Source organism: Oncorhynchus masou, chromosome 5 (assembly GCF_036934945.1).
Source record: "Oncorhynchus masou masou isolate Uvic2021 chromosome 5, UVic_Omas_1.1, whole genome shotgun sequence".
NCBI lineage: Eukaryota > Metazoa > Chordata > Actinopteri > Salmoniformes > Salmonidae > Oncorhynchus > Oncorhynchus masou.
In genome coordinates, this window is record NC_088216.1 from 10446026 (window position 1) to 10466198 (window position 20173).

General features: G+C 42.7%; 20 non-coding genes across 20 annotated transcripts; all 20 read right to left on the reverse strand.

The window, feature by feature from the left end:
- Nucleotides 1–705: 705 nt before the first annotated feature.
- On the reverse strand, nt 706–812 carry LOC135540515 (U6 spliceosomal RNA). The gene has a single exon (XR_010455808.1). It is a non-coding gene; the product is annotated as a U6 spliceosomal RNA (small nuclear RNA).
- An 842-nt stretch (nt 813–1654) lies between these two features.
- On the reverse strand, nt 1655–1761 carry LOC135540481 (U6 spliceosomal RNA). Its single transcript, XR_010455775.1, has one exon. It is a non-coding gene; the product is annotated as a U6 spliceosomal RNA (small nuclear RNA).
- Nucleotides 1762–2663: 902 nt separating this feature from the next.
- On the reverse strand, nt 2664–2770 carry LOC135540517 (U6 spliceosomal RNA). Its single transcript, XR_010455810.1, has one exon. It is a non-coding gene; the product is annotated as a U6 spliceosomal RNA (small nuclear RNA).
- An 869-nt stretch (nt 2771–3639) lies between these two features.
- Nucleotides 3640–3746, reverse strand: LOC135540484 (U6 spliceosomal RNA). The gene has a single exon (XR_010455777.1). It is a non-coding gene; the product is annotated as a U6 spliceosomal RNA (small nuclear RNA).
- Nucleotides 3747–4589: 843 nt separating this feature from the next.
- Nucleotides 4590–4696, reverse strand: LOC135540485 (U6 spliceosomal RNA). Its single transcript, XR_010455778.1, has one exon. It is a non-coding gene; the product is annotated as a U6 spliceosomal RNA (small nuclear RNA).
- An 851-nt stretch (nt 4697–5547) lies between these two features.
- Nucleotides 5548–5654, reverse strand: LOC135540486 (U6 spliceosomal RNA). Its single transcript, XR_010455779.1, has one exon. It is a non-coding gene; the product is annotated as a U6 spliceosomal RNA (small nuclear RNA).
- A 974-nt stretch (nt 5655–6628) lies between these two features.
- LOC135540487 (U6 spliceosomal RNA) lies at nt 6629–6735 on the reverse strand. Its single transcript, XR_010455780.1, has one exon. It is a non-coding gene; the product is annotated as a U6 spliceosomal RNA (small nuclear RNA).
- Nucleotides 6736–7604: 869 nt separating this feature from the next.
- LOC135540488 (U6 spliceosomal RNA) lies at nt 7605–7711 on the reverse strand. The gene has a single exon (XR_010455781.1). It is a non-coding gene; the product is annotated as a U6 spliceosomal RNA (small nuclear RNA).
- An 848-nt stretch (nt 7712–8559) lies between these two features.
- On the reverse strand, nt 8560–8666 carry LOC135540489 (U6 spliceosomal RNA). The gene has a single exon (XR_010455782.1). It is a non-coding gene; the product is annotated as a U6 spliceosomal RNA (small nuclear RNA).
- A 955-nt stretch (nt 8667–9621) lies between these two features.
- On the reverse strand, nt 9622–9728 carry LOC135540490 (U6 spliceosomal RNA). Its single transcript, XR_010455783.1, has one exon. It is a non-coding gene; the product is annotated as a U6 spliceosomal RNA (small nuclear RNA).
- Nucleotides 9729–10580: 852 nt separating this feature from the next.
- LOC135540491 (U6 spliceosomal RNA) lies at nt 10581–10687 on the reverse strand. The gene has a single exon (XR_010455784.1). It is a non-coding gene; the product is annotated as a U6 spliceosomal RNA (small nuclear RNA).
- A 945-nt stretch (nt 10688–11632) lies between these two features.
- LOC135540492 (U6 spliceosomal RNA) lies at nt 11633–11739 on the reverse strand. The gene has a single exon (XR_010455785.1). It is a non-coding gene; the product is annotated as a U6 spliceosomal RNA (small nuclear RNA).
- Nucleotides 11740–12599: 860 nt separating this feature from the next.
- LOC135540493 (U6 spliceosomal RNA) lies at nt 12600–12706 on the reverse strand. Its single transcript, XR_010455786.1, has one exon. It is a non-coding gene; the product is annotated as a U6 spliceosomal RNA (small nuclear RNA).
- Nucleotides 12707–13548: 842 nt separating this feature from the next.
- On the reverse strand, nt 13549–13655 carry LOC135540519 (U6 spliceosomal RNA). The gene has a single exon (XR_010455811.1). It is a non-coding gene; the product is annotated as a U6 spliceosomal RNA (small nuclear RNA).
- Nucleotides 13656–14499: 844 nt separating this feature from the next.
- On the reverse strand, nt 14500–14606 carry LOC135540495 (U6 spliceosomal RNA). The gene has a single exon (XR_010455788.1). It is a non-coding gene; the product is annotated as a U6 spliceosomal RNA (small nuclear RNA).
- A 934-nt stretch (nt 14607–15540) lies between these two features.
- LOC135540496 (U6 spliceosomal RNA) lies at nt 15541–15647 on the reverse strand. The gene has a single exon (XR_010455789.1). It is a non-coding gene; the product is annotated as a U6 spliceosomal RNA (small nuclear RNA).
- Nucleotides 15648–16486: 839 nt separating this feature from the next.
- Nucleotides 16487–16593, reverse strand: LOC135540497 (U6 spliceosomal RNA). The gene has a single exon (XR_010455790.1). It is a non-coding gene; the product is annotated as a U6 spliceosomal RNA (small nuclear RNA).
- An 837-nt stretch (nt 16594–17430) lies between these two features.
- Nucleotides 17431–17537, reverse strand: LOC135540520 (U6 spliceosomal RNA). The gene has a single exon (XR_010455812.1). It is a non-coding gene; the product is annotated as a U6 spliceosomal RNA (small nuclear RNA).
- An 843-nt stretch (nt 17538–18380) lies between these two features.
- LOC135540521 (U6 spliceosomal RNA) lies at nt 18381–18487 on the reverse strand. Its single transcript, XR_010455813.1, has one exon. It is a non-coding gene; the product is annotated as a U6 spliceosomal RNA (small nuclear RNA).
- Nucleotides 18488–19324: 837 nt separating this feature from the next.
- Nucleotides 19325–19431, reverse strand: LOC135540522 (U6 spliceosomal RNA). Its single transcript, XR_010455814.1, has one exon. It is a non-coding gene; the product is annotated as a U6 spliceosomal RNA (small nuclear RNA).
- Between the last annotated feature and the right edge of the window lie 742 nt (nt 19432–20173).

Below are 20173 nucleotides of genomic sequence, written 5' to 3' on the forward strand. Positions count from 1 at the left end.
TGGAGATGTAGAACTTGAAATAGAATTGACTTTAGATTTTTTAAAGATTGATCTTAGACTAAAATGTAGTTTAAAAACAAAGCCTTTTATGATTCAGGACTCTTGGTCTGTAACCCCTCCCTCACCTGCTGCTTTTAGTTGCTCCTCCCCAAGTCTTTGTTCCCCTGCCCCGACCACTTCCCACGTTTTCTGCAACATGGCCTGGCCAAGGATACTTATAGCTAACTCCCCAATTCGTAGAGAGAGAGAGAGAGAGAGACTGACTTTGACGTCTGTTTAAAATGTTGTGACATTCAAGTTTGTTATGTTTAATACAACTGGACTAAAATTGAACCCAAGTCTCTCTCCAATTCATTTGTAGATATTGAATAAAGTTGGAACAGAGTGCAACCTTGTCTCACTCCCCAATTCATTTCTAAACTTTGAATAAAGTTGAACTCAGACTGCAACCGTGCCTAACTCGACAATTATTTGTCTGCATGTTGAATAAGTTGGTCTCAGGCTGCAACCTTGTCTCACTCCCCATTTCAAAATAAGGAAGGCTTCACAAATTTTCCTGTCATTCTACTGTAGACTGAGCTTCTCTCATCCAGCATTTCCCCTCCTCCTTAGACTAGACTGAGGGGAATGGACAATTTATTCCCCCGGGTCACTACCGCCGAATCTTCTCTGTTTGGTTCCAATTTCTCTGTGTCTACGTGTGAGGAAAATAAGGAGCGCTTCACGGATTTGCGTGTCATCCTTTCGCAGGGGCCATGCTAATCTTCTCTGTATCGATCCAATTTTAGTATATGTGCTGCCAAAGCGAGCACAATGCAGAGGTATGAGAGGCCCTCATATATAGATCACAACCCCTCTGAAGGTTCTGGTCATGGTTGGGGTCAAACAGAGTTCAGACCCTCAAAAACCACCCCTAGAATATTGCTGTGATGTTGAAACTTTCTTTGGAGATGTAGAACTTGAAATAGAATTGACTTTAGATTTTTTAAAGATTGATCTTAGACTAAAATGTAGTTTAAAAACAAAGCCTTTTATGATTCAGGACTCTTGGTCTGTAACCCCTCCCTCACCTGCTGCTTTTAGTTGCTCCTCCCCAAGTCTTTGTTCCCCTGCCCCGACCACTTCCCACGTTTTCTGCAACATGGCCTGGCCAAGGATACTTATAGCTAACTCCCCAATTCGTAGAGAGAGAGAGAGAGAGAGACTGAGACTGACTTTGACGTCTGTTTAAAATGTTGTGACATTCAAGTTTGTTATGTTTAATACAACTGGACTAAAATTGAACCCAAGTCTCTCTCCAATTCATTTGTAGATATTGAATAAAGTTGGAACAGAGTGCAACCTTGTCTCACTCCCCAATTCATTTCTAAACTTTGAATAAAGTTGAACTCAGACTGCAACCGTGCCTAACTCGACAATTATTTGTCTGCATGTTGAATAAGTTGGTCTCAGGCTGCAACCTTGTCTCACTCCCCCATTTCAAAATAAGGAAGGCTTCACAAATTTTCCTGTCATTCTACTGTAGACTGAGCTTCTCTCATCCAGCATTTCCCCTCCTCCTTAGACTAGACTGAGGGGAATGGACAATTTATTCCCCCGGGTCACTACCGCCCGAATCTTCTCTGTTTGGTTCCAATTTCTCTCGACGTGTGAGGAAAATAAGGAGCGCTTCACGGATTTGCGTGTCATCCTTTCGCAGGGGCCATGCTAATCTTCTCTGTATCGATCCAATTTTAGTATATGTGCTGCCAAAGCGAGCACAATGCAGAGGTATGAGAGGCCCTCATATATAGATCACAACCCCTCTGAAGGTTCTGGTCATGGTTGGGGTCAAACAGAGTTCAGACCCTCAAAAACCACCCCTAGAATATTGCTGTGATGTTGAAACTTTCTTTGGAGATGTAGAACTTGAAATAGAATTGACTTTAGATTTTTTAAAGATTGATCTTAGACTAAAATGTAGTTTAAAAACAAAGCCTTTTATGATTCAGGACTCTTGGTCTGTAACCCCTCCCTCACCTGCTGCTTTTAGTTGCTCCTCCCCAAGTCTTTGTTCCCCTGCCCCGACCACTTCCCACGTTTTCTGCAACATGGCCTGGCCAAGGATACTTATAGCTAACTCCCCAATTCGTAGAGAGAGAGAGAGAGAGAGAGAGAGAGAGAGAGAGAGAGAGAGAGAGAGAGAGAGAGAGAGAGAGAGAGAGAGAGAGAGAGAGAGAGAGACTGACTTTGACGTCTGTTTAAAATGTTGTGACATTCAAGTTTGTTATGTTTAATACAACTGGACTAAAATTGAACCCAAGTCTCTCTCCAATTCATTTGTAGATATTGAATAAAGTTGGAACAGAGTGCAACCTTGTCTCACTCCCCAATTCATTTCTAAACTTTGAATAAAGTTGAACTCAGACTGCAACCGTGCCTAACTCGACAATTATTTGTCTGCATGTTGAATAAGTTGGTCTCAGGCTGCAACCTTGTCTCACTCCCCATTTCAAAATAAGGAAGGCTTCACAAATTTTCCTGTCATTCTACTGTAGACTGAGCTTCTCTCATCCAGCATTTCCCCTCCTCCTTAGACTAGACTGAGGGGAATGGACCATTTATTCCCCCGGGTCACTACCGCCCAATCTTCTCTGTTTGGTTCCAATTTCTCTACGTGTGAGGAAAATAAGGAGCGCTTCACGGATTTGCGTGTCATCCTTTCGCAGGGGCCATGCTAATCTTCTCTGTATCGATCCAATTTTAGTATATGTGCTGCCAAAGCGAGCACAATGCAGAGGTATGAGAGGCCCTCATATATAGATCACAACCCCTCTGAAGGTTCTGGTCATGGTTGGGGTCAAACAGAGTTCAGACCCTCAAAAACCACCCCTAGAATATTGCTGTGATGTTGAAACTTTCTTTGGAGATGTAGAACTTGAAATAGAATTGACTTTAGATTTTTTAAAGATTGATCTTAGACTAAAATGTAGTTTAAAAACAAAGCCTTTTATGATTCAGGACTCTTGGTCTGTAACCCCTCCCTCACCTGCTGCTTTTAGTTGCTCCTCCCCAAGTCTTTGTTCCCCTGCCCCGACCACTTCCCACGTTTTCTGCAACATGGCCTGGCCAAGGATACTTATAGCTAACTCCCCAATTCGTAGAGAGAGAGAGAGAGAGAGACTGAGAGAGACTGAGAGAGAGAGAGAGAGAGAGACTTTGACGTCTGTTTAAAATGTTGTGACATTCAAGTTTGTTATGTTTAATACAACTGGACTAAAATTGAACCCAAGTCTCTCTCCAATTCATTTGTAGATATTGAATAAAGTTGGAACAGAGTGCAACCTTGTCTCACTCCCCAATTAATTTCTAAACTTTGAATAAAGTTGAACTCAGACTGCAACCGTGCCTAACTCGACAATTATTTGTCTGCATGTTGAATAAGTTGGTCTCAGGCTGCAACCTTGTCTCACTCCCCATTTCAAAATAAGGAAGGCTTCACAAATTTTCCTGTCATTCTACTGTAGACTGAGCTTCTCTCATCCAGCATTTCCCCTCCTCCTTAGACTAGACTGAGGGGAATGGACCATTTATTCCCCCGGGTCACTACCGCCCAATCTTCTCTGTTTGGTTCCAATTTCTCTGTTCTCAACGTGTGAGGAAAATAAGGAGCGCTTCACGGATTTGCGTGTCATCCTTTCGCAGGGGCCATGCTAATCTTCTCTGTATCGATCCAATTTTAGTATATGTGCTGCCAAAGCGAGCACAATGCAGAGGTATGAGAGGCCCTCATATATAGATCACAACCCCTCTGAAGGTTCTGGTCATGGTTGGGGTCAAACAGAGTTCAGACCCTCAAAAACCACCCCTAGAATATTGCTGTGATGTTGAAACTTTCTTTGGAGATGTAGAACTTGAAATAGAATTGACTTTAGATTTTTTAAAGATTGATCTTAGACTAAAATGTAGTTTAAAAACAAAGCCTTTTATGATTCAGGACTCTTGGTCTGTAACCCCTCCCTCACCTGCTGCTTTTAGTTGCTCCTCCCCAAGTCTTTGTTCCCCTGCCCCGACCACTTCCCACGTTTTCTGCAACATGGCCTGGCCAAGGATACTTATAGCTAACTCCCCAATTCGTAGAGAGAGAGAGAGAGAGAGAGAGACTGACTTTGACGTCTGTTTAAAATGTTGTGACATTCAAGTTTGTTATGTTTTAATACAACTGGACTAAAATTGAACCCAAGTCTCTCTCCAATTCATTTGTAGATATTGAATAAAGTTGGAACAGAGTGCAACCTTGTCTCACTCCCCAATTCATTTCTAAACTTTGAATAAAGTTGAACTCAGACTGCAACCGTGCCTAACTCGACAATTATTTGTCTGCATGTTGAATAAGTTGGTCTCAGGCTGCAACCTTGTCTCACTCCCCATTTCAAAATAAGGAAGGCTTCACAAATTTTCCTGTCATTCTACTGTAGACTGAGCTTCTCTCATCCAGCATTTCCCCTCCTCCTTAGACTAGACTGAGGGGAATGGACAATTTATTCCCCCGGGTCACTACCGCCGAATCTTCTCTGTTTGGTTCCAATTTCTCTTTCTCAACGTGTGAGGAAAATAAGGAGCGCTTCACGGATTTGCGTGTCATCCTTTCGCAGGGGCCATGCTAATCTTCTCTGTATCGATCCAATTTTAGTATATGTGCTGCCAAAGCGAGCACAATGCAGAGGTATGAGAGGCCCTCATATATAGATCACAACCCCTCTGAAGGTTCTGGTCATGGTTGGGGTCAAACAGAGTTCAGACCCTCAAAAACCACCCCTAGAATATTGCTGTGATGTTGAAACTTTCTTTGGAGATGTAGAACTTGAAATAGAATTGACTTTAGATTTTTTAAAGATTGATCTTAGACTAAAATGTAGTTTAAAAACAAAGCCTTTTATGATTCAGGACTCTTGGTCTGTAACCCCTCCCTCACCTGCTGCTGCTTTTAGTTGCTCCTCCCCAAGTCTTTGTTCCCCTGCCCCGACCACTTCCCACGTTTTCTGCAACATGGCCTGGCCAAGGATACTTATAGCTAACTCCCCAATTCGTAGAGAGAGAGAGAGAGAGAGAGAGAGAGACTGACTTTGACGTCTGTTTAAAATGTTGTGACATTCAAGTTTGTTATGTTTAATACAACTGGACTAAAATTGAACCCAAGTCTCTCTCCAATTCATTTGTAGATATTGAATAAAGTTGGAACAGAGTGCAACCTTGTCTCACTCCCCAATTCATTTCTAAACTTTGAATAAAGTTGAACTCAGACTGCAACCGTGCCTAACTCGACAATTATTTGTCTGCATGTTGAATAAGTTGGTCTCAGGCTGCAACCTTGTCTCACTCCCCATTTCAAAATAAGGAAGGCTTCACAAATTTTCCTGTCATTCTACTGTAGACTGAGCTTCTCTCATCCAGCATTTCCCCTCCTCCTTAGACTAGACTGAGGGGAATGGACCATTTATTCCCCCGGGTCACTACCGCCGAATCTTCTCTGTTTGGTTCCAATTTCTCTGTGTCTCGACGTGTGAGGAAAATAAGGAGCGCTTCACGGATTTGCGTGTCATCCTTTCGCAGGGGCCATGCTAATCTTCTCTGTATCGATCCAATTTTAGTATATGTGCTGCCAAAGCGAGCACAATGCAGAGGTATGAGAGGCCCTCATATATAGATCACAACCCCTCTGAAGGTTCTGGTCATGGTTGGGGTCAAACAGAGTTCAGACCCTCAAAAACCACCCCTAGAATATTGCTGTGATGTTGAAACTTTCTTTGGAGATGTAGAACTTGAAATAGAATTGACTTTAGATTTTTTAAAGATTGATCTTAGACTAAAATGTAGTTTAAAAACAAAGCCTTTTATGATTCAGGACTCTTGGTCTGTAACCCCTCCCTCACCTGCTGCTTTTAGTTGCTCCTCCCCAAGTCTTTGTTCCCCTGCCCCGACCACTTCCCACGTTTTCTGCAACATGGCCTGGCCAAGGATACTTATAGCTAACTCCCCAATTCGTAGAGAGAGAGAGAGAGAGAGAGAGAGAGAGAGAGAGAGAGAGAGAGAGAGAGAGAGAGAGAGAGAGAGAGAGAGAGAGAGAGAGAGAGAGAGAGAGAGAGAGAGAGAGAGAGAGAGAGAGAGAGAGAGAGAGAGAGAGAGAGAGAGAGAGAGAGACTGACTTTGACGTCTGTTTAAAATGTTGTGACATTCAAGTTTGTTATGTTTAATACAACTGGACTAAAATTGAACCCAAGTCTCTCTCCAATTCATTTGTAGATATTGAATAAAGTTGGAACAGAGTGCAACCTTGTCTCACTCCCCAATTCATTTCTAAACTTTGAATAAAGTTGAACTCAGACTGCAACCGTGCCTAACTCGACAATTATTTGTCTGCATGTTGAATAAGTTGGTCTCAGGCTGCAACCTTGTCTCACTCCCCATTTCAAAATAAGGAAGGCTTCACAAATTTTCCTGTCATTCTACTGTAGACTGAGCTTCTCTCATCCAGCATTTCCCCTCCTCCTTAGACTAGACTGAGGGGAATGGACCATTTATTCCCCCGGGTCACTACCGCCCAATCTTCTCTGTTTGGTTCCAATTTCTCTGTGTCTCGACGTGTGAGGAAAATAAGGAGCGCTTCACGGATTTGCGTGTCATCCTTTCGCAGGGGCCATGCTAATCTTCTCTGTATCGATCCAATTTTAGTATATGTGCTGCCAAAGCGAGCACAATGCAGAGGTATGAGAGGCCCTCATATATAGATCACAACCCCTCTGAAGGTTCTGGTCATGGTTGGGGTCAAACAGAGTTCAGACCCTCAAAAACCACCCCTAGAATATTGCTGTGATGTTGAAACTTTCTTTGGAGATGTAGAACTTGAAATAGAATTGACTTTAGATTTTTTAAAGATTGATCTTAGACTAAAATGTAGTTTAAAAACAAAGCCTTTTATGATTCAGGACTCTTGGTCTGTAACCCCTCCCTCACCTGCTGCTGCTTTTAGTTGCTCCTCCCCAAGTCTTTGTTCCCCTGCCCCGACCACTTCCCACGTTTTCTGCAACATGGCCTGGCCAAGGATACTTATAGCTAACTCCCCAATTCGTAGAGTGACAAGGGAGAGAGAGGAGAGAGAGAGAGAGAGAGAGAGAGACTGACTTTGACGTCTGTTTAAAATGTTGTGACATTCAAGTTTGTTATGTTTAATACAACTGGACTAAAATTGAACCCAAGTCTCTCTCCAATTCATTTGTAGATATTGAATAAAGTTGGAACAGAGTGCAACCTTGTCTCACTCCCCAATTCATTTCTAAACTTTGAATAAAGTTGAACTCAGACTGCAACCGTGCCTAACTCGACAATTATTTGTCTGCATGTTGAATAAGTTGGTCTCAGGCTGCAACCTTGTCTCACTCCCCATTTCAAAATAAGGAAGGCTTCACAAATTTTCCTGTCATTCTACTGTAGACTGAGCTTCTCTCATCCAGCATTTCCCCTCCTCCTTAGACTAGACTGAGGGGAATGGACCATTTATTCCCCCGGGTCACTACCGCCCAATCTTCTCTGTTTGGTTCCAATTTCTCTGTGTCTCGACGTGTGAGGAAAATAAGGAGCGCTTCACGGATTTGCGTGTCATCCTTTCGCAGGGGCCATGCTAATCTTCTCTGTATCGATCCAATTTTAGTATATGTGCTGCCAAAGCGAGCACAATGCAGAGGTATGAGAGGCCCTCATATATAGATCACAACCCCTCTGAAGGTTCTGGTCATGGTTGGGGTCAAACAGAGTTCAGACCCTCAAAAACCACCCCTAGAATATTGCTGTGATGTTGAAACTTTCTTTGGAGATGTAGAACTTGAAATAGAATTGACTTTAGATTTTTTAAAGATTGATCTTAGACTAAAATGTAGTTTAAAAACAAAGCCTTTTATGATTCAGGACTCTTGGTCTGTAACCCCTCCCTCACCTGCTGCTTTTAGTTGCTCCTCCCCAAGTCTTTGTTCCCCTGCCCCGACCACTTCCCACGTTTTCTGCAACATGGCCTGGCCAAGGATACTTATAGCTAACTCCCCAATTCGTAGAGAGAGAGAGAGAGAGAGAGAGAGAGACTGACTTTGACGTCTGTTTAAAATGTTGTGACATTCAAGTTTGTTATGTTTAATACAACTGGACTAAAATTGAACCCAAGTCTCTCTCCAATTCATTTGTAGATATTGAATAAAGTTGGAACAGAGTGCAACCTTGTCTCACTCCCCAATTAATTTCTAAACTTTGAATAAAGTTGAACTCAGACTGCAACCGTGCCTAACTCGACAATTATTTGTCTGCATGTTGAATAAGTTGGTCTCAGGCTGCAACCTTGTCTCACTCCCCATTTCAAAATAAGGAAGGCTTCACAAATTTTCCTGTCATTCTACTGTAGACTGAGCTTCTCTCATCCAGCATTTCCCCTCCTCCTTAGACTAGACTGAGGGGAATGGACCATTTATTCCCCCGGGTCACTACCGCCCAATCTTCTCTGTTTGGTTCCAATTTCTCTGTGTCTCGACGTGTGAGGAAAATAAGGAGCGCTTCACGGATTTGCGTGTCATCCTTTCGCAGGGGCCATGCTAATCTTCTCTGTATCGATCCAATTTTAGTATATGTGCTGCCAAAGCGAGCACAATGCAGAGGTATGAGAGGCCCTCATATATAGATCACAACCCCTCTGAAGGTTCTGGTCATGGTTGGGGTCAAACAGAGTTCAGACCCTCAAAAACCACCCCTAGAATATTGCTGTGATGTTGAAACTTTCTTTGGAGATGTAGAACTTGAAATAGAATTGACTTTAGATTTTTTAAAGATTGATCTTAGACTAAAATGTAGTTTAAAAACAAAGCCTTTTATGATTCAGGACTCTTGGTCTGTAACCCCTCCCTCACCTGCTGCTGCTTTTAGTTGCTCCTCCCCAAGTCTTTGTTCCCCTGCCCCGACCACTTCCCACGTTTTCTGCAACATGGCCTGGCCAAGGATACTTATAGCTAACTCCCCAATTCGTAGAGAGAGAGAGAGAGAGAGAGAGAGAGAGAGAGAGAGAGAGAGAGAGAGAGAGAGAGAGAGAGAGAGAGAGAGAGAGAGAGAGAGAGAGAGAGAGAGAGAGAGAGAGAGAGAGAGAGAGAGAGAGAGAGACTGAGACTTTGACGTCTGTTTAAAATGTTGTGACATTCAAGTTTGTTATGTTTAATACAACTGGACTAAAATTGAACCCAAGTCTCTCTCCAATTCATTTGTAGATATTGAATAAAGTTGGAACAGAGTGCAACCTTGTCTCACTCCCCAATTAATTTCTAAACTTTGAATAAAGTTGAACTCAGACTGCAACCGTGCCTAACTCGACAATTATTTGTCTGCATGTTGAATAAGTTGGTCTCAGGCTGCAACCTTGTCTCACTCCCCATTTCAAAATAAGGAAGGCTTCACAAATTTTCCTGTCATTCTACTGTAGACTGAGCTTCTCTCATCCAGCATTTCCCCTCCTCCTTAGACTAGACTGAGGGGAATGGACCATTTATTCCCCCGGGTCACTACCGCCCAATCTTCTCTGTTTGGTTCCAATTTCTCTGTGTCTCGACGTGTGAGGAAAATAAGGAGCGCTTCACGGATTTGCGTGTCATCCTTTCGCAGGGGCCATGCTAATCTTCTCTGTATCGATCCAATTTTAGTATATGTGCTGCCAAAGCGAGCACAATGCAGAGGTATGAGAGGCCCTCATATATAGATCACAACCCCTCTGAAGGTTCTGGTCATGGTTGGGGTCAAACAGAGTTCAGACCCTCAAAAACCACCCCTAGAATATTGCTGTGATGTTGAAACTTTCTTTGGAGATGTAGAACTTGAAATAGAATTGACTTTAGATTTTTTAAAGATTGATCTTAGACTAAAATGTAGTTTAAAAACAAAGCCTTTTATGATTCAGGACTCTTGGTCTGTAACCCCTCCCTCACCTGCTGCTGCTTTTAGTTGCTCCTCCCCAAGTCTTTGTTCCCCTGCCCCGACCACTTCCCACGTTTTCTGCAACATGGCCTGGCCAAGGATACTTATAGCTAACTCCCCAATTCGAGAGAGAGAGAGAGAGAGAGAGAGACTGAGACTGACTTTGACGTCTGTTTAAAATGTTGTGACATTCAAGTTTGTTATGTTTAATACAACTGGACTAAAATTGAACCCAAGTCTCTCTCCAATTCATTTGTAGATATTGAATAAAGTTGGAACAGAGTGCAACCTTGTCTCACTCCCCAATTAATTTCTAAACTTTGAATAAAGTTGAACTCAGACTGCAACCGTGCCTAACTCGACAATTATTTGTCTGCATGTTGAATAAGTTGGTCTCAGGCTGCAACCTTGTCTCACTCCCCATTTCAAAATAAGGAAGGCTTCACAAATTTTCCTGTCATTCTACTGTAGACTGAGCTTCTCTCATCCAGCATTTCCCCTCCTCCTTAGACTAGACTGAGGGGAATGGACCATTTATTCCCCCGGGTCACTACCGCCCAATCTTCTCTGTTTGGTTCCAATTTCTCTGTGTCTCGACGTGTGAGGAAAATAAGGAGCGCTTCACGGATTTGCGTGTCATCCTTTCGCAGGGGCCATGCTAATCTTCTCTGTATCGATCCAATTTTAGTATATGTGCTGCCAAAGCGAGCACAATGCAGAGGTATGAGAGGCCCTCATATATAGATCACAACCCCTCTGAAGGTTCTGGTCATGGTTGGGGTCAAACAGAGTTCAGACCCTCAAAAACCACCCCTAGAATATTGCTGTGATGTTGAAACTTTCTTTGGAGATGTAGAACTTGAAATAGAATTGACTTTAGATTTTTTAAAGATTGATCTTAGACTAAAATGTAGTTTAAAAACAAAGCCTTTTATGATTCAGGACTCTTGGTCTGTAACCCCTCCCTCACCTGCTGCTGCTTTTAGTTGCTCCTCCCCAAGTCTTTGTTCCCCTGCCCCGACCACTTCCCACGTTTTCTGCAACATGGCCTGGCCAAGGATACTTATAGCTAACTCCCCAATTCGAGAGAGAGAGAGAGAGAGAGAGAGAGAGAGAGAGAGAGAGAGAGAGAGAGAGAGAGAGAGAGAGAGAGAGAGAGAGAGAGAGAGAGAGAGAGAGAGAGAGAGAGAGAGAGAGAGAGAGAGAGAGACTGACTTTGACGTCTGTTTAAAATGTTGTGACATTCAAGTTTGTTATGTTTAATACAACTGGACTAAAATTGAACCCAAGTCTCTCTCCAATTCATTTGTAGATATTGAATAAAGTTGGAACAGAGTGCAACCTTGTCTCACTCCCCAATTAATTTCTAAACTTTGAATAAAGTTGAACTCAGACTGCAACCGTGCCTAACTCGACAATTATTTGTCTGCATGTTGAATAAGTTGGTCTCAGGCTGCAACCTTGTCTCACTCCCCATTTCAAAATAAGGAAGGCTTCACAAATTTTCCTGTCATTCTACTGTAGACTGAGCTTCTCTCATCCAGCATTTCCCCTCCTCCTTAGACTAGACTGAGGGGAATGGACCATTTATTCCCCCCGGGTCACTACCGCCCAATCTTCTCTGTTTGGTTCCAATTTCTGTGTCTCGACGTGTGAGGAAAATAAGGAGCGCTTCACGGATTTGCGTGTCATCCTTTCGCAGGGGCCATGCTAATCTTCTCTGTATCGATCCAATTTTAGTATATGTGCTGCCAAAGCGAGCACAATGCAGAGGTATGAGAGGCCCTCATATATAGATCACAACCCCTCTGAAGGTTCTGGTCATGGTTGGGGTCAAACAGAGTTCAGACCCTCAAAAACCACCCCTAGAATATTGCTGTGATGTTGAAACTTTCTTTGGAGATGTAGAACTTGAAATAGAATTGACTTTAGATTTTTTAAAGATTGATCTTAGACTAAAATGTAGTTTAAAAACAAAGCCTTTTATGATTCAGGACTCTTGGTCTGTAACCCCTCCCTCACCTGCTGCTGCTTTTAGTTGCTCCTCCCCAAGTCTTTGTTCCCCTGCCCCGACCACTTCCCACGTTTTCTGCAACATGGCCTGGCCAAGGATACTTATAGCTAACTCCCCAATTCGTAGAGAGAGAGAGAGAGAGACTGACTGAGACCTGAGACTGAGACTTTGACGTCTGTTTAAAATGTTGTGACATTCAAGTTTGTTATGTTTAATACAACTGGACTAAAATTGAACCCAAGTCTCTCTCCAATTCATTTGTAGATATTGAATAAAGTTGGAACAGAGTGCAACCTTGTCTCACTCCCCAATTAATTTCTAAACTTTGAATAAAGTTGAACTCAGACTGCAACCGTGCCTAACTCGACAATTATTTGTCTGCATGTTGAATAAGTTGGTCTCAGGCTGCAACCTTGTCTCACTCCCCATTTCAAAATAAGGAAGGCTTCACAAATTTTCCTGTCATTCTACTGTAGACTGAGCTTCTCTCATCCAGCATTTCCCCTCCTCCTTAGACTAGACTGAGGGGAATGGACCATTTATTCCCCCGGGTCACTACCGCCCAATCTTCTCTGTTTGGTTCCAATTTCTCTGTGTCTCGACGTGTGAGGAAAATAAGGAGCGCTTCACGGATTTGCGTGTCATCCTTTCGCAGGGGCCATGCTAATCTTCTCTGTATCGATCCAATTTTAGTATATGTGCTGCCAAAGCGAGCACAATGCAGAGGTATGAGAGGCCCTCATATATAGATCACAACCCCTCTGAAGGTTCTGGTCATGGTTGGGGTCAAACAGAGTTCAGACCCTCAAAAACCACCCCTAGAATATTGCTGTGATGTTGAAACTTTCTTTGGAGATGTAGAACTTGAAATAGAATTGACTTTAGATTTTTTAAAGATTGATCTTAGACTAAAATGTAGTTTAAAAACAAAGCCTTTTATGATTCAGGACTCTTGGTCTGTAACCCCTCCCTCACCTGCTGCTGCTTTTAGTTGCTCCTCCCCAAGTCTTTGTTCCCCTGCCCCGACCACTTCCCACGTTTTCTGCAACATGGCCTGGCCAAGGATACTTATAGCTAACTCCCCAATTCGTAGAGAGAGAGAGAGAGAGAGACTGACTTTGACGTCTGTTTAAAATGTTGTGACATTCAAGTTTGTTATGTTTAATACAACTGGACTAAAATTGAACCCAAGTCTCTCTCCAATTCATTTGTAGATATTGAATAAAGTTGGAACAGAGTGCAACCTTGTCTCACTCCCCAATTCATTTCTAAACTTTGAATAAAGTTGAACTCAGACTGCAACCGTGCCTAACTCGACAATTATTTGTCTGCATGTTGAATAAGTTGGTCTCAGGCTGCAACCTTGTCTCACTCCCCATTTCAAAATAAGGAAGGCTTCACAAATTTTCCTGTCATTCTACTGTAGACTGAGCTTCTCTCATCCAGCATTTCCCCTCCTCCTTAGACTAGACTGAGGGGAATGGACAATTTATTCCCCCGGGTCACTACCGCCGAATCTTCTCTGTTTGGTTCCAATTTTCTGTGTCTCGACGTGTGAGGAAAATAAGGAGCGCTTCACGGATTTGCGTGTCATCCTTTCGCAGGGGCCATGCTAATCTTCTCTGTATCGATCCAATTTTAGTATATGTGCTGCCAAAGCGAGCACAATGCAGAGGTATGAGAGGCCCTCATATATAGATCACAACCCCTCTGAAGGTTCTGGTCATGGTTGGGGTCAAACAGAGTTCAGACCCTCAAAAACCACCCCTAGAATATTGCTGTGATGTTGAAACTTTCTTTGGAGATGTAGAACTTGAAATAGAATTGACTTTAGATTTTTTAAAGATTGATCTTAGACTAAAATGTAGTTTAAAAACAAAGCCTTTTATGATTCAGGACTCTTGGTCTGTAACCCCTCCCTCACCCTGCTGCTTTTAGTTGCTCCTCCCCAAGTCTTTGTTCCCCTGCCCCGACCACTTCCCACGTTTTCTGCAACATGGCCTGGCCAAGGATACTTATAGCTAACTCCCCAATTCGAGAGAGAGAGAGAGAGAGAGAGAGACTTTGACGTCTGTTTAAAATGTTGTGACATTCAAGTTTGTTATGTTTAATACAACTGGACATTCAAAAATTGAACCCAAGTCTCTCTCCAATTCATTTGTAGATATTGAATAAAGTTGGAACAGAGTGCAACCTTGTCTCACTCCCCAATTAATTTCTAAACTTTGAATAAAGTTGAACTCAGACTGCAACCGTGCCTAACTCGACAATTATTTGTCTGCATGTTGAATAAGTTGGTCTCAGGCTGCAACCTTGTCTCACTCCCCATTTCAAAATAAGGAAGGCTTCACAAATTTTCCTGTCATTCTACTGTAGACTGAGCTTCTCTCATCCAGCATTTCCCCTCCTCCTTAGACTAGACTGAGGGGAATGGACCATTTATTCCCCCGGGTCACTACCGCCCAATCTTCTCTGTTTGGTTCCAATTTCTCTGTGTCTCGACGTGTGAGGAAAATAAGGAGCGCTTCACGGATTTGCGTGTCATCCTTTCGCAGGGGCCATGCTAATCTTCTCTGTATCGATCCAATTTTAGTATATGTGCTGCCAAAGCGAGCACAATGCAGAGGTATGAGAGGCCCTCATATATAGATCACAACCCCTCTGAAGGTTCTGGTCATGGTTGGGGTCAAACAGAGTTCAGACCCTCAAAAACCACCCCTAGAATATTGCTGTGATGTTGAAACTTTCTTTGGAGATGTAGAACTTGAAATAGAATTGACTTTAGATTTTTTAAAGATTGATCTTAGACTAAAATGTAGTTTAAAAACAAAGCCTTTTATGATTCAGGACTCTTGGTCTGTAACCCCTCCCTCACCTGCTGCTGCTTTTAGTTGCTCCTCCCCAAGTCTTTGTTCCCCTGCCCCGACCACTTCCCACGTTTTCTGCAACATGGCCTGGCCAAGGATACTTATAGCTAACTCCCCAATTCGAGAGAGAGAGAGAGAGAGAGAGAGAGAGAGAGAGAGAGAGAGAGAGAGAGAGAGAGAGAGAGAGAGAGAGAGAGACTGAGACTGAGAGAGAGAGAGAGAGAGAGAGACTGACTTTGACTTTGACGTCTGTTTAAAATGTTGTGACATTCAAGTTTGTTATGTTTAATACAACTGGACTAAAATTGAACCCAAGTCTCTCTCCAATTCATTTGTAGATATTGAATAAAGTTGGAACAGAGTGCAACCTTGTCTCACTCCCCAATTAATTTCTAAACTTTGAATAAAGTTGAACTCAGACTGCAACCGTGCCTAACTCGACAATTATTTGTCTGCATGTTGAATAAGTTGGTCTCAGGCTGCAACCTTGTCTCACTCCCCATTTCAAAATAAGGAAGGCTTCACAAATTTTCCTGTCATTCTACTGTAGACTGAGCTTCTCTCATCCAGCATTTCCCCTCCTCCTTAGACTAGACTGAGGGGAATGGACCATTTATTCCCCCGGGTCACTACCGCCCAATCTTCTCTGTTTGGTTCCAATTTCTCTGTGTCTCGACGTGTGAGGAAAATAAGGAGCGCTTCACGGATTTGCGTGTCATCCTTTCGCAGGGGCCATGCTAATCTTCTCTGTATCGATCCAATTTTAGTATATGTGCTGCCAAAGCGAGCACAATGCAGAGGTATGAGAGGCCCTCATATATAGATCACAACCCCTCTGAAGGTTCTGGTCATGGTTGGGGTCAAACAGAGTTCAGACCCTCAAAAACCACCCCTAGAATATTGCTGTGATGTTGAAACTTTCTTTGGAGATGTAGAACTTGAAATAGAATTGACTTTAGATTTTTTAAAGATTGATCTTAGACTAAAATGTAGTTTAAAAACAAAGCCTTTTATGATTCAGGACTCTTGGTCTGTAACCCCTCCCTCACCTGCTGCTGCTTTTAGTTGCTCCTCCCCAAGTCTTTGTTCCCCTGCCCCGACCACTTCCCACGTTTTCTGCAACATGGCCTGGCCAAGGATACTTATAGCTAACTCCCCAATTCGTAGAGAGAGAGAGAGAGAGAGACTTTGACGTCTGTTTAAAATGTTGTGACATTCAAGTTTGTTATGTTTAATACAACTGGACTAAAATTGAACCCAAGTCTCTCTCCAATTCATTTGTAGATATTGAATAAAGTTGGAACAGAGTGCAACCTTGTCTCACTCCCCAATTAATTTCTAAACTTTGAATAAAGTTGAACTCAGACTGCAACCGTGCCTAACTCGACAATTATTTGTCTGCATGTTGAATAAGTTGGTCTCAGGCTGCAACCTTGTCTCACTCCCCATTTCAAAATAAGGAAGGCTTCACAAATTTTCCTGTCATTCTACTGTAGACTGAGCTTCTCTCATCCAGCATTTCCCCTCCTCCTTAGACTAGACTGAGGGGAATGGACAATTTATTCCCCCCGGGTCACTACCGCCAATCTTCTCTGTTTGGTTCCAATTTCTCTGTGTCTCGACGTGTGAGGAAAATAAGGAGCGCTTCACGGATTTGCGTGTCATCCTTTCGCAGGGGCCATGCTAATCTTCTCTGTATCGATCCAATTTTAGTATATGTGCTGCCAAAGCGAGCACAATGCAGAGGTATGAGAGGCCCTCATATATAGATCACAACCCCTCTGAAGGTTCTGGTCATGGTTGGGGTCAAACAGAGTTCAGACCCTCAAAAACCACCCCTAGAATATTGCTGTGATGTTGAAACTTTCTTTGGAGATGTAGAACTTGAAATAGAATTGACTTTAGATTTTTTAAAGATTGATCTTAGACTAAAATGTAGTTTAAAAACAAAGCCTTTTATGATTCAGGACTCTTGGTCTGTAACCCCTCCCTCACCTGCTGCTTTTAGTTGCTCCTCCCCAAGTCTTTGTTCCCCTGCCCCGACCACTTCCCACGTTTTCTGCAACATGGCCTGGCCAAGGATACTTATAGCTAACTCCCCAATTCGTAGAGAGAGAGAGAGAGACTGACTTTGACGTCTGTTTAAAATGTTGTGACATTCAAGTTTGTTATGTTTAATACAACTGGACTAAAATTGAACCCAAGTCTCTCTCCAATTCATTTGTAGATATTGAATAAAGTTGGAACAGAGTGCAACCTTGTCTCACTCCCCAATTAATTTCTAAACTTTGAATAAAGTTGAACTCAGACTGCAACCGTGCCTAACTCGACAATTATTTGTCTGCATGTTGAATAAGTTGGTCTCAGGCTGCAACCTTGTCTCACTCCCCATTTCAAAATAAGGAAGGCTTCACAAATGTTCCTGTCATTCTACTGTAGACTGAGCTTCTCTCATCCAGCATTTCCCCTCCTCCTTAGACTAGACTGAGGGGAATGGACAATTTATTCCCCCCGGGTCACTACCGCCCAATCTTCTCTGTTTGGTTCCAATTTCTCTGTGTCTTGACGTGTGAGGAAAATAAGGAGCGCTTCACGGATTTGCGTGTCATCCTTTCGCAGGGGCCATGCTAATCTTCTCTGTATCGATCCAATTTTAGTATATGTGCTGCCAAAGCGAGCACAATGCAGAGGTATGAGAGGCCCTCATATATAGATCACAACCCCTCTGAAGGTTCTGGTCATGGTTGGGGTCAAACAGAGTTCAGACCCTCAAAAACCACCCCTAGAATATTGCTGTGATGTTGAAACTTTCTTTGGAGATGTAGAACTTGAAATAGAATTGACTTTAGATTTTTTAAAGATTGATCTTAGACTAAAATGTAGTTTAAAAACAAAGCCTTTTATGATTCAGGACTCTTGGTCTGTAACCCCTCCCTCACCTGCTGCTTTTAGTTGCTCCTCCCCAAGTCTTTGTTCCCCTGCCCCGACCACTTCCCACGTTTTCTGCAACATGGCCTGGCCAAGGATACTTATAGCTAACTCCCCAATTCGTAGAGAGAGAGAGAGAGAGAGAGACTGACTTTGACGTCTGTTTAAAATGTTGTGACATTCAAGTTTGTTATGTTTAATACAACTGGACTAAAATTGAACCCAAGTCTCTCTCCAATTCATTTGTAGATATTGAATAAAGTTGGAACAGAGTGCAACCTTGTCTCACTCCCCAATTCATTTCTAAACTTTGAATAAAGTTGAACTCAGACTGCAACCGTGCCTAACTCGACAATTATTTGTCTGCATGTTGAATAAGTTGGTCTCAGGCTGCAACCTTGTCTCACTCCCCATTTCAAAATAAGGAAGGCTTCACAAATTTTCCTGTCATTCTACTGTAGACTGAGCTTCTCTCATCCAGCATTTCCCCTCCTCCTTAGACTAGACTGAGGGGAATGGACCATTTATTCCCCCCGGGTCACTACCGCCCAATCTTCTCTGTTTGGTTCCAATTTCTCTGTGTCTCGACGTGTGAGGAAAATAAGGAGCGCTTCACGGATTTGCGTGTCATCCTTTCGCAGGGGCCATGCTAATCTTCTCTGTATCGATCCAATTTTAGTATATGTGCTGCCAAAGCGAGCACAATGCAGAGGTATGAGAGGCCCTCATATATAGATCACAACCCCTCTGAAGGTTCTGGTCATGGTTGGGGTCAAACAGAGTTCAGACCCTCAAAAACCACCCCTAGAATATTGCTGTGATGTTGAAACTTTCTTTGGAGATGTAGAACTTGAAATAGAATTGACTTTAGATTTTTTAAAGATTGATCTTAGACTAAAATGTAGTTTAAAAACAAAGCCTTTTATGATTCAGGACTCTTGGTCTGTAACCCCTCCCTCACCTGCTGCTTTTAGTTGCTCCTCCCCAAGTCTTTGTTCCCCTGCCCCGACCACTTCCCACGTTTTCTGCAACATGGCCTGGCCAAGGATACTTATAGCTAACTCCCCAATTCGTAGAGAGAGAGAGAGAGACTGACTTTGACGTCTGTTTAAAATGTTGTGACATTCAAGTTTGTTATGTTTAATACAACTGGACTAAAATTGAACCCAAGTCTCTCTCCAATTCATTTGTAGATATTGAATAAAGTTGGAACAGAGTGCAACCTTGTCTCACTCCCCAATTCATTTCTAAACTTTGAATAAAGTTGAACTCAGACTGCAACCGTGCCTAACTCGACAATTATTTGTCTGCATGTTGAATAAGTTGGTCTCAGGCTGCAACCTTGTCTCACTCCCCATTTCAAAATAAGGAAGGCTTCACAAATTTTCCTGTCATTCTACTGTAGACTGAGCTTCTCTCATCCAGCATTTCCCCTCCTCCTTAGACTAGACTGAGGGGAATGGACAATTTATTCCCCCGGGTCACTACCGCCCGAATCTTCTCTGTTTGGTTCCAATTTCTCTGTGTCTCGACGTGTGAGGAAAATAAGGAGCGCTTCACGGATTTGCGTGTCATCCTTTCGCAGGGGCCATGCTAATCTTCTCTGTATCGATCCAATTTTAGTATATGTGCTGCCAAAGCGAGCACAATGCAGAGGTATGAGAGGCCCTCATATATAGATCACAACCCCTCTGAAGGTTCTGGTCATGGTTGGGGTCAAACAGAGTTCAGACCCTCAAAAACCACCCCTAGAATATTGCTGTGATGTTGAAACTTTCTTTGGAGATGTAGAACTTGAAATAGAATTGACTTTAGATTTTTTAAAGATTGATCTTAGACTAAAATGTAGTTTAAAAACAAAGCCTTTTATGATTCAGGACTCTTGGTCTGTAACCCCTCCCTCACCTGCTGCTTTTAGTTGCTCCTCCCCAAGTCTTTGTTCCCCTGCCCCGACCACTTCCCACGTTTTCTGCAACATGGCCTGGCCAAGGATACTTATAGCTAACTCCCCAATTCGTAGAGAGAGAGAGAGAGAGACTGACTTTGACGTCTGTTTAAAATGTTGTGACATTCAAGTTTGTTATGTTTAATACAACTGGACTAAAATTGAACCCAAGTCTCTCTCCAATTCATTTGTAGATATTGAATAAAGTTGGAACAAGAGTGCAACCTTGTCTCACTCCCCAATTCATTTCTAAACTTTGAATAAAGTTGAACTCAGACTGCAACCGTGCCTAACTCGACAATTATTTGTCTGCATGTTGAATAAGTTGGTCTCAGGCTGCAACCTTGTCTCACTCCCCATTTCAAAATAAGGAAGGAAACTACAAATTTTCCTGTCAATCTACTGTAGACTGAGCTTCTCTCATCCAGCATTTCCCCTCCTCCT